This window comes from Aethalodelphis obliquidens, unplaced genomic scaffold (genome assembly GCF_003676395.1).
Source record: "Aethalodelphis obliquidens isolate GAN/ISIS:26980383/991018 unplaced genomic scaffold, ASM367639v1 scaffold7, whole genome shotgun sequence".
Classification (NCBI taxonomy): domain Eukaryota; kingdom Metazoa; phylum Chordata; class Mammalia; order Artiodactyla; family Delphinidae; genus Aethalodelphis; species Aethalodelphis obliquidens.
The window spans coordinates 15,156,463-15,168,920 of NW_020837951.1; the positions used below are offsets into that span (position 1 = coordinate 15,156,463).

The 12,458-nt window shown below is 40.8% G+C and overlaps 1 long non-coding RNA gene across 1 annotated transcript in view; it reads left to right on the forward strand.

Moving 5' to 3' along the window:
* Positions 1-5,953, forward strand: part of LOC113620212 (uncharacterized) — a 16,671-nt gene extending 10,718 nt beyond the window's left edge. The window contains exon 4 of the long non-coding RNA XR_003432692.1: positions 5,859-5,953. This is a non-coding gene — a long non-coding RNA (uncharacterized LOC113620212). The remainder of the gene's footprint in view (positions 1-5,858) is intronic.
* The last annotated feature ends 6,505 nt before the right edge of the window (positions 5,954-12,458 follow it).

Here is a 12,458-nt window from a genome sequence, read left to right on the forward strand (position 1 = left end):
ATTTGCGGTACGTGGGCCTCTCACTGCTGTGGCCTCTCCCGTTGCGGAGCACAGGCTCTGGACGTGCAGGCTCAGTGGCCATGGCTCACAGGCCCAGCCGCTCCACGGCATGTGGGATCTTCCTGGACCGGGGCACGAACCCGTGTCCCCTGCATCGGCAGGCGGACTCTCAACCACTGCGCCACCAGGGAAGCCCTCCAGCATTTATTGTTTGTAGATTTTTTGATGATGGCCATCCTGACTGGTGAGAGGTGATACCTCATTGTAGTTTTGATTTGCAATTCTCGAACGATTAGTGATGTTGAGCATCCTTTCATGTGTTTGTTGGCAATCTGTATATCTTTGGAGAAATGTCAATTTAGGTCTTCTGCCCATTTTTGGATTGGTTTGTTTGTTTGATATTGAGCTACATGAACTGCTTGTAAATTTTGGAGATTAATCAGTTGTCAGTTGCTTCATTTGCAGATATTTTCTCCCATTCTGGGGGTTGTCTTTTCATCTTGTTTATGTTTTCCTTTGCTGTGCAAAAGCTTTGAAGTTTCATTAGGTCACATTTGTTTATTTTTGTTTTTATTTCCATTTCTCTAGGAGGTGGGTCAAAAAGGATCTTCCTGTGATATATGTCATAGAGTGTTCTGCCTATGTTTTCCTCTAAGAGTTTTATAGTATCTGGCCTTACATTTAGGTCTTTAATCCATTTGAGTTTTTGTGTATGGTGTTAGGAAGTGTTCTAATTGCATTCTTTGACATGTAGCTGTCCAGTTTTCCCAGCACCACTTTACAATAATATAGTTTTAATTTTAATAATAACAATAAGAATAATATTGAGGGACTTCCCTGGTGGCACATTGATTAAGAATCCACCTGCCAATGAGGGGACACAGGTTTGTTCCTTAGTCCGGGAAGATCCCACATGCCGCGGAGCAACTAAGCCCGTGCATCACAACTACTGAAGCCCTCATGCCGCAATGAGAAGCCCGTGCACCACAACCAAGAGTAGCCCCTGCTCACCACAACTAGAGAACGCTGGTGCACGGCAACGAAGACCCAATGCAGCCAAAAAACAAAACAAAACCAAAAAACAAAAAGAAAGAGTAATATTGATATGAACCAAAATAATTTAAAAATAGAGCAGTGGTAGAGGAGCAGGCTGACGGATTATTTTTAAATGTTCTTAAACTGATCTGAGTGTATATATGAATCAATATATAATACTGGTAGCATTTCAAATCAATTGGCATTGTATCATAAATCATTTTCCGTTTCAAAGGCAGACGGCAAAAAGAAATGAAATTTTTATGAGGTATACATGACAGACAAAGGGCAATATAAAAAACCTTTTATGAACCAATGAGAAAAAAAAGATAAATAATGAACTGGAAAGTGAATTGAGAACCCAATTAATAAAATTAACATACATATATATATAAGTTTAAAACGTAAAGGAAAATATACGTCCGAAAGGATTATGCTAGATCAACAAGATACTTCTTGCTTATTTAATTTAATTATTTAATTTAATTGCATATCAAGTATCCTATATATTTATAGGGAGCGCAAACCCCTAGAAGCTTTTTGGGAGTGCAAATAAATAGGACCTTTTTGGAAAGCCATTTGGAAATGCGTATCAAAAGGCTTAAACTTGAGTGTCCTCATTGATCCAGAAATTCCTCCCATTGAAATTTATCAAACAGAAGTAATGGTGATCATACTCAAAGATTTAGTTATAAAGAGAGTAATTGCCTTCTTGTTTGTAATGTGAAACTTTGGGACATAACTGTAGTTCGAATAATAGGAAATTATCTCATTCGTCCAAGGAAATACGTTTCAGCGTTGGCAGTGATATTAGGAAATAATTTTAAAGGCAGGAGATAATTTTTGCAATATACTCTTCCATTTCAAAAAGCCAATTTCAAAACAATATGGAGAGCATGAATATATTTTTGCAAAATAAACACATATACGTTTAGAGAAAAGACTATAGGTAGAGTCTGCCGAAGTGTCAATGATAGCTGCATTGGAGTGCCAAAATTATGGATAATTTTAATTTTTTTTCCATTCTGCTTATTCAGATGTTTTCTTAAGGTTTACAAGGTGTTATATTACTTTACAAGAAAAAATGGAAGTTAAAATATTTCAATGCAATCTATCGATATATAAAGATAACAGTACCCATAAGGTGCCCTAGTAGTAAAAAGGGAGTCATAAAGGCTCTTTGCAAGGATAAAAGTTATCTTTGAGTTTTGGCAGTTAAGAAAAAAAACAAGAGGCATACAAAAATCGTGAAGACTCTAAACAGCAGACAAGGGAAACAGTATATTAAAAGGAGAAGGAGTTTTAAGCCATTTTGCAGACAATGGACAAAAATTAAATATGGAGAGTTGTTAGATCCCTACCTATTAGCTGGTCTGGGTGGCAGGTGAAGTTGGAGCCATAAGCAGAAGTCAGATCTTGCTAGGTCAGTCCATCACATCATACGGAGGAGCTCAGACTTAAACCTGTAACAGATGGAGAACCACTGAATTAGTAGAGAGCACGATCAGATCTGGGTGTTAGAATCGCCCCTCTGGCAACATTGTAGGGGATGCATGGCATTGCTGGACAGCAAATGGAGATCAGATACTTAAGATGCCATTGCAATGGTTCAGGCACCCGTGAGGACTGGAAATACTGCAGCGACTAAGGGTAGTCAAAGGGAGGTGAGTTTGGGAGAAATTTAGGGCATAAAATTAACAGGCCTTGGTGACTATCAAGATGTGGAAAGTGAAAGTAAGAAAAACATCAAGGAACCCCTAATATGTTATTTTGAACGTATGACGCATAGATGATAGATGAAGCCATTTTGCCTTCTTTTGCCTATATGCTTTCTACTTAGTAAATAGATATGAAAAAATATATGTGTATTTAATTAACACACAGTTAATTAAAAACGTTGACGTGTCTTTAACGAAACCAAACCAAAACAAATAACAAAAAAAACTTAAGGCAAATAGAGTGAAAAATGAGAAGAACTAAGAAAGCAAAATTAACAAAGAAAATTTTTTAAAAATAGTTCAAGCTTGTTTAGGTAACAAGACCTTTTGGTCAAGAGAAAAAGATTGGTGAATCTATGATTCAGAGTATTAAGAAAGGGCAGTGTTTGCTTGTGTGATATAGATTATGTTCTTCATGTAGAACCACCTTTCCCCACCGCCCCAAATATATATATATATATATATTGCTTTTTCTTATTGGAGAATGCAACCTGATTTCTTCCATTCTTTGTTCCATTTGTATTAAAGTTCTTTTCATGATTGTTGCTGCTTGCTAATAGCACAACTATAGCACTATATAAGCTTTCACTGAAATCGTGACTTTTTTGTGCTAGTATGGAAAATATAGGTGTGGGCAGGATGGCACCTTGAGTGGCACAGAGTGAACAATTTTGCGAGTCATGAGAACTTTCCTTGATGCCTACAGCACCCCCTTCTATCACAGCTCTTGACACACCATACAGTAAGTAGTTGCTTTCATCAATTTCTCCCCCATTTGAGGGAGCATTATGAAGATGAGGCAGGGGCCTTGTTAGTTAGGTGGATGGAGGGATGGAGGGATGGAGGGATGGATGGATGGATGGATGGATGGATGGATGGGAGAGAGAGGGAGAGGGAGAGAGACGAGTAGATAGGTGTGTTAATTGTGAATTCATTCATTCAGCAAATATTTAGTGAGTACCTACCATGTGCCAGAGAGAACCATGATCCAATTCCTAAAATAATCGAACACACACATTTCCCAGTCTCCCTCACCAGTGCCTAACAGGATATGGTAAGCAGCAGGAACCCAAAAAATCAGTTGTCATCTCAATGTGAGCCGGATTTTGGTCTTGATCATTTGATCCTGCACATGGTACTTTACCAGTGATCCTTCTGTTTCCATATGCAAAATGCATCTGTGTTGAGGGTAGAGGGAGGAAGTGGGTGGTATCCAGGCAGATTTCTTTATAAGTGGAATGGAAGTCGGAGGCAGATCTTCCTATCTCTAGTCTGATAGTCTGATGGTTGCCTGGCCTGCAGAGTTGTCAAGTATGTGCATCAGATAATGACAGTGAGGAAGGACTTGGAGGTGGAAGTGTTTCTTATTTATGCGGAAGCCAAATGCCTGGTGATTAAGAGCACAGTCATCTAACACAAAATTCTGATGCTGAAATTTGTTGTCCCACTAGTCATTCAACGTCGGTCAAATTACATAACCTCTTTCTTCCTCTATGAAGTGGAGATAACAAGAACCACCATTTACTGAGTAGGTACTATATTCCAGGCACTATAGTGTAAACTCATTTAATCTTCAAATTGTCTCTGTGAATGAGATAATGCTCTGTTCTCCATCTTATACGTAAAAAAGCTGAGACACAGAGAGACTTGCCCAAGGTCACACAGTTAATAAATGGTAAGCAGACTGACTGCAGGACTGAGCTCCTAAACACCACATGGCATTGCTTCTCTCTGTAAGTCATAGGATGCAGTTATATAACGCTCAGGTGTAAACGTGAACAAGTGCTGTGGGAATTGTTTAGGCTAAGAAGCAGTAGAAGCGAGCTGCTGGCACAAGGAAGACCTCATTATTATAATGGTAACTACCATTTCCTGAGTATATATAATAGAGTAGGTGGTAAGTTAGGTACTTTATTTACTTCATTTCATTACATCTTCCCCTAACCCTTGCCAGGTAGTTATTACTATTCTTATTTTATGGGCCAACAAAGTGAGAGGTTGAATAACTTGCCAAATGTCCCACTAGTTAGTAAGTAGCAGAGCCAGAATTTGGACCTGCATGACTGAGGCCCCTGCATCTTCCTTTCTGCCACTGTTCCTGTCCACAAGTGAAGGACCAGAGCCAGAAATGAAAGGCACTTTAGGGACTGGCTCTTAGTCCATCATTACACAGTGGGTGTGGGGGGTGGATGATAGGGCTGAAGCATCAGCTAGTTGATGCAAAGTGCAACCTACGAAACTTGGATTTACTTTGCAGGCAATGGTGAACCATTAAGAGATAAGCAAGAGTATGACCAGAAATTGTCCCCCAAACACCTCTTGAGAACCTCTGTCTCTGTCATTGCTGGCATTCTAGCCACCCCTACCCCCAGCACATTCCTTACGCCCTGGCAAAATGTCTTCCCTGAATACATAGTCTATAGTTGTTTTGTCTTCCTCTGATGTTTTTTTACATGATTTATTGACAGTACTTCCCATTGAACATCGAGTGGCATTTTTATTTTACTCCCTATTACTTGCCTTTTCTTCTGGGTTGCAATTTCCTAAAACATCTGGCATTGTGTCCTTGCTTTCTACGTGTTAAGTGCCTTTCCTCATGTTTGCACATAGTGGGTACTGTAAAAAATATTAACATTTGGTGATGTAATGGATATGGCATTATTTTAAAAGGGTTGCCTCATTTCCAAAGGAGCAAACTACAGGAGGGAGAAAGTTTCTTCTTAGTCAAGAGTAAGAAGATCTGAACGCACCCCAAGGTGACCAACAGTGACCAAACTGGAAGAAATTCCTCCCTACCATGAGTCCCTAATTTTCTCATCTACCCAAAGGGGCCAACATTTCCTCTGAGAACTATATGTAAAAAAAAGGAAGGGAAAACACCAAGCACTGTGCTAAGCATACAGGAGGGATTTACTAATGGCTTGAAGGTGGAAGCATCATGTGGACTTGGAATCAGAACAGTCTATGTTTAAATCCTGGCTCCATCTGGGTGCAGGCTGCTTGTTACAGGCTGAATTGTGTTCCCCCCAATCCACATTTTGAAGTTTTAACCCCACTACCCCAGTATGTGACTGTATTTGGAGACATGGCTTTTAAAGAAGTAAGTAAGGTAAAATGAGATCGCATAGCTGGACCTTAATCCAATATGACTAGTGTCCTTATAAAAAGAGGAGATTAGGACACAGACACACAGAGGGAAGATGACATGAATACACAGGGAGAAGATGGCCATCTACAAGCCAAGGAGAGAGGGCTCAGAAGAAACCAGCCCTGCCAAGACCTTGATCTTGGACTTCTAGCCTCCAGAGCTGTGAGAAGATACATCTATGTTGTTTAACCATGCAGTCTGTGTTACTTTGTTATTGCAGCCCTGGCAGACTAATGCACTATTTAACTTCTTTGAGGGAATTATATTCAGTATCTTGTAATAACCAGTAACAGATTATAATCTGAAAAAAAATACATAATTGAATCACTTTGCCATATGCCTGAAACTAACACAATATTGTAAATCAACTATACTTCAATTAAAAAAAAGAGAGGTGACAATACTTAACCTCAGGGTACTGTTAGGAGGCTTAGCTATAATTTACGTAAAGCAGACACAGGTATTTTATGAGTGATACCTGGAAGTTGTAGTGATGGCAGTAATGGCCAAAATGTTGTTGACTCTAGCCCACAGGGCTACTGAAGGGATCAACTGGAATGATGATTTTGATGTGAAATGTAAACTTCAGTCTCTGGAATCAAAGTCCCTAAAAGTGAGTGAACCTTGGCTCCACTAGTGACCACATACATGATATTGATTATTCTTAGCCTCCCAGGTCTCACTTCCCAGCCCGTTCAACATGACTCATAGCCTACCTCACCGAGTTGTTAAGAAGAAGGATGCTAAATACCATGGAATACTTATTAGTGTGTGTCAGGAACTGTCCTAAGCCCTTTACCTGTATTAACTCAATAAATATCCACAAAAGTCTAATATTTGTAATGTTGTTATGCTCACTTTTATAAAGTGAGGAATCTGGGTCACAGAGTGGGAACTTCCTCCAAGTCACAGAGTTCATAAAAGATGGAGCCAGAATTCAAACTTGCACAGAAAAGAAGAAATGGAAAGAAAAAGTAGAATATTATCTCATTAAACACGGTCTTATCTGCCTTTATTGTTCCTTCCTATGCTTTGTTATCAGTTTCCTTTTCAACTCTCAGGAAGAGTAGTCACACTCCTACCAGGACCAGGATCTTCATCAGAGTGAGTTTGGAGACCTGACCACTTCTGCAAACAATATACTGGCAGGAGCAGTATCTCCTTCGATTCCCAGGCCCCTTGAGGTAGACACCAGCGCTCTCTGATTCCTGAGTGCATAGCTCTGGTACCTCCTGGGGGAGTGGGGCCATGTGACTTGGTCATCCAATATAGTACAGGCAAAAATTATGTGGGTTACTATTGGGTTCAGAGCATTTAATTGCTAGAGATACTTCTGAACTCAGTTTCCCTTTGATGTGGTGACCAGAAACAGATGAGAGGCTGCCTGTTCCACTACCTGAATTCTGGAGTGACTGCAATGATCACAATAATCCTTCTGACTCACAATAGACATGCAGCTTAAATGAGAAATAAACTCTTGTTGATTTAAGTTGCTGAAATTTTAGAGTTATTTGTTACTACAGCATAACTTAGTCCATCCTGACTGATGCATCCATCCTATTAGTTAATTTTAATCTTTTACTTGTTCTCTCTGGAAATCTTCCCTGTTTGATCATACTCTCAATCCCTTATGCCTGTTTTCTCCTCCTCTTTTACTTTCTCTCTCTTTCTACCTTCAATTCTTTCTTTCTGTCCTATACAATGCCTTTCTGCAGTCCTCCTTGAGGTGGGGGGCGTGTGGCAGTGGTGTCTCCCTGGGGAAGCCTAAGTATAATTTAAGTTAGGGGCAAAGTCACTCTGTCTGCCCTCCTTCTGTTTCAAATTAGGATAAGAATGTGGAACCAATCCTAAGTCCTGCTCATGAAATGCTGCCACTAGAGCCTGATTTCTAAAGACTTAGGTGCAGTCTGGGTCACTGCAGCCAAATTATGCACTTCAGACCTTATCTTCCCAATGGTAAGGTTGTGTCCATCCATGACTACATGGAGTATGTCCATTTAACAAGGACAAGAGGAGCTGATTTGTCCCTAAAGGGCCTTGAAAATTCACTCCACTAGCGTGAAATGGGTCAATAAAGGAAACTGAGGTCAGAGACTTTCTCTAGAGAGATAGTAAATAGCATCTGAGACATCCTCTATCCTCCTGTCCCCACAGTGCTGCTGCACTGGTAAAGGTGCTGATTAATAGCCAGAGGAAATGTCACTGCTGCATGGGGCCCCTGGAACCATGGCTCCCTTTCCCAGGAGAAAACACAGAGCCATGAGGAAATCTTGCAAGCCAGGCTGTGCCCGTAACAGGCAAGAATATTTGCTTCCATTCTATATTTGTGGCCCAAATCCCAGGGCTATGATTATGATTATAACTGGGGATTTGGCTAGGGTGTAAGTATTTTAAGGGCAAGGATTAGATCTTGTTCGAGGTTATATTTCAGTACTTAGCACAGACCATGGCATATAATATATGCTTATGATTTTTGATGAATGACTGGATGGGTATATGTATGTCTTAGTCCACGTGAGCTGCTGTAACAAAAATGCCATAAAACTGGAGGACTGATAAACAACACACATTTATGTCTCACAGTTCTGGCAACTGGGAAATCCAAGATTATGGTTCTGGCAGATTTTGTGTCCAACAAGAGCCCACTTGAAAGATAGCCATCTTGGGGGCTTCCCTGGTGGCGCAGTGGTTGAGAGTCCGCCTGCCGATGCAGGGGACACGGCTTCGTGCCTCGGTCTGGGAAGATCCCACATGCCGCGGAGCGGCTGGGCCTGTAAGCCATGGCCGCTGAGCCTGCACGTCCGGAGCCTGTGCTCCGCAACGGGAGAGGCCACAGCAGTGAGAGGCCCGCGTACCACAAAAAAAAAAAAAGATAGCCATCTTTTCACTGTACGTTCACATGGTGGAAGGGGCAAGGGAGTTCTCTTGGGTCAATTCTATAAAGGCACTAATCTCACTCATGAGGGCTCTGCCCTCACATCCTAATTACCACCCAAAGGATCTGTCTCCTAACACCATCACACTGAGGGTTAGGACCTCAACATACGAATTTTAGGGAGACACAAGTGGATAAACTACCTAAGTTGCTTTCTTCATCCCTCTGCCTTTCTCTCTCTCTCTTCCCATACTCTCGTATGTTCCTATCCATTGGCTGCATCCTCTGTTAAGTAATATATATTCCATCATATTTACAACTGTATCACCTGCATTTACAACAGTGCCCTGCTCAGAGTTCCCTAATAATTATTTGTGCAATTAATGATCTAGCCTTCTTTTACACAGGGAGAGGAAAACGCTGTAGAATTGAGAAAAGACCACTCAGATAACTAATTAAACACTTCCTGAGTCTTGTACACGTGACTGGAATGAGGACACCAATAAGGCAAGACTCTGCTATTCTTCTTCCCACAGAGGATCTCAAGTGCCGTATGAGTGAAGATATCATGAGGGCAAATAAAAAAGAGAGGAAATCTTCCCCAGAAAAGAGAGGGAGAGGAAAAGATGACTGCTTCGAGTGGTGAATCTTGATATGAGGTTTGGACGGATGAATAGGAGTTTGCCATGTGGATCCATCACATGGCAGTCCAGGCAGAGTTTATATCCATTTTAACATTTGACCTTTCCAATCACTCTGGGCATATAAACAGGGCAGAGGTTGTGGGCCATGATGAAAATCTTTAGGGAAGGCATGGTGGGAACCTGGTCTTCCTGAATCTTAACGAGATGCACTCCTCAATATGGTTTGTTCTATACTGCAAAGCTTGATCAAGTCTCATCACCTCCAGAAAGGCTTCAGATTAATCTAGCAAAGATTTCTACCCTGTGGGCTCAGAGTCCATAGCTCTTTCTCAAGCAAGCTGTGGAATCTCAGGGAAGTCACCTTCAATTTTTTTCATCTGCTAAATTAAGGTTTTAAGAAAACCCTTCCCTCGAAATCATAGTATAATTAATGACATAGCACCTTGTAGTTCATCAACCTCTCAGTTCCTTGTTGTTGTTTTTTTCTCTCATCTATAAAATGTTATGATAATAAAATGAGTCAACAAAGATAAACACAGAACAGTGAGTAGCACATGGTAAGCATATTGGAGCTTTAACTATTATAATTCCTACTGCCTATTACATCCATTCCTTAATAGATACTGCTTGGTATCCATAACAATAATAATGCATGAGAGCTTTTTTTAAATTACTCTAAACCTTCTTCCCACCTTGATCTCAATAGTTAAAGGAACTGGTGGCCTGAGATCAGGGACCTTTTCTGAAAATTCTAACTCCTGCTCCATGGTCCTTTAGTCCTGGCGCCACCCAGCAAGCTCCTTGGTTAACAACGGAGGCTGGTGAATTATCCAAGCTGCAGGCACTCTGCTCCTCTGAACCCTCTGCCCTCCTCCTTGGCTGGAGGACACTGGGGGGTTATCTGCCTCTTTCCCAGGGATGCTGGCTACATAGGCTTTTCTGCTGCTAAAAATATGCAGCTCAAGATTCAAGGTGAACCAGATACATTGATTTTCAACCTGGACAAAGATGAGGGGGAAAATAGTATTCAGGGACTTCTGCTTGGAGCTATGGGGGGTGGGAGATGTAAGGTTTTATTTAAAATAATAAAACATATGTTTAATTCATTTAAGTTTCTAACTAGTTTGATGGATAGTTATTAATATAAATCACTAGCGATGCCTTCTTGATAGGATAGGGTAGGAAATTTCTCAATTTGAGATACAGTCCCTCTGGCATCAAGGGGTTAACCTTGATCTTCACCTCTCTGGGGTTCTTCCCTAGTGATTCCTGGTCCTTGAAGGTTATGGAAGCCTTAAATCCAAAAACACTCAGAATTCTTTCTTCGGGGGAATTCCGTGAATCTGACTTCTGAACTAAAACTATACACGTAGTATTTTCCAACAATAATGATGTGTAGTGTGGGTGAGGCCCTTGCTCTAATCTGGGCGTTCTACAGTATATACAGCATATTTTTATAATAGAAACTGCAAAGACCTAAGAAATAAAAAAACTGCCAAGAAAATGTTACAGTGTTTGGTAGATTCAGTGAATAAAAAAAATAAATGAATATGAAGCCAGGCATCATGAAAATAATCTTGATAACTTTCCAATGTTGAGAAGCAACATCTATTAAGTATTTGAGCCAGAAAATAGGCTAGATGCCATCCATAAGAGACTTCTTATAATCCTCCCCAACAGGGTGGTGACAAAGAAAGCAAGAGCCCTATTTTACAGATGAAGGTATTGAGGCTCAGAAGGATTAATCAACTTGTTTAAGATCACATAGCTAGCAAACAAAGAGGGAAGAATCAGACCAAGTCCCCAAAGCTAACGCTCTGGAGAGAGCAAAGTCTTTCAGTCCAGGGAAAATCAGAGTTTGGATTCAGAGTATGGATAATAGAGTTTGTCCAGGTGACGTCCTATATCTGTGGCATCAGCATCACCTGAGAGAAATGCAAATCCTCAGACCCACTCCAGACAAACTGAGTCAATAACCCTGGGGGTAGGACCCAGCAATCTGGATTTTAGCAAGCCCTCTGGGTGATTCTTTTTTTTTTTTTAATTTTTATTTTAATTTTATTATTATTATTATTATTATTTTTGCGGTACGTGGGCCTCTCACCGCTGTGGCCTCTCCCACCGCGGAGCACAGGCTCTGGACACGCAAGCCCAGTGGCCATGGCTCACAGGCCCAGCCACTCCGCGGCACGTGGGATCCTCCCAGACTGGGGCACGAACCCGTGTCCCCTGCATCGGCAGGCGGACTCGCAACAACTGCGCCACAAGGGAAGCCCTAATTTTATTATTTTTTAACATCTTTATTGGAGTATAATTGCTTTACAATGGTGTGTTAGTTTCTGCTTTATAACAAAGTGAATCAGCTATACATATACATATATCCCCATATCTCCTCCCTCTTCCGTCACACACCTACCCTCCCTATCCCACCCCTCTAGGTGGTCACAAAGCACCTCTGGGTGATTCTAATGTCTACTCTGGTTTCAGTAACATTGGTGAAGAGATAGAGCCTCAGAAACGCAAAGTAAATTGCCCACATTCCCAAAACAGAGCTAGGCTCTGAAATGAGGCTTCTCTTCCTTTAAACATGTAATGTTATACAAGGTTTTTATCCACATAGAATAAATTCTTTAGTATCCGAGCATTAGTTTTTTAAGCTACTGATTAAAAAACAGTGGCCAAGATGAAGATTCTAGAAATCAAGCCACCTCTCCTATTTACTCGCTCTATGGCTTATGCAATTTATTAGTCTCTTTGTGCTTATAGTTCCTCATCTCTGCTAAATGCCTATTCAGGCAGTTATGGCACTCAGTGAAAAACTGCATGCTAAGTACTTTTGCACAGCGCCTGGTACAGCATAGACGCTTAGTAAACTGTGAGTTTGTCTTTGATATTAATGAAGCATTCTCTTTCTCTCTAAATAAAAGAAAGAATATCTTTATCCAATGCCTGAAGCATAGTAGGTGCACAATCAAAGCTCAGTCCTTTTTGTGCTTTTTTTTTTTTTAACATCTTTATTGGAGTATAATTGCTTTACA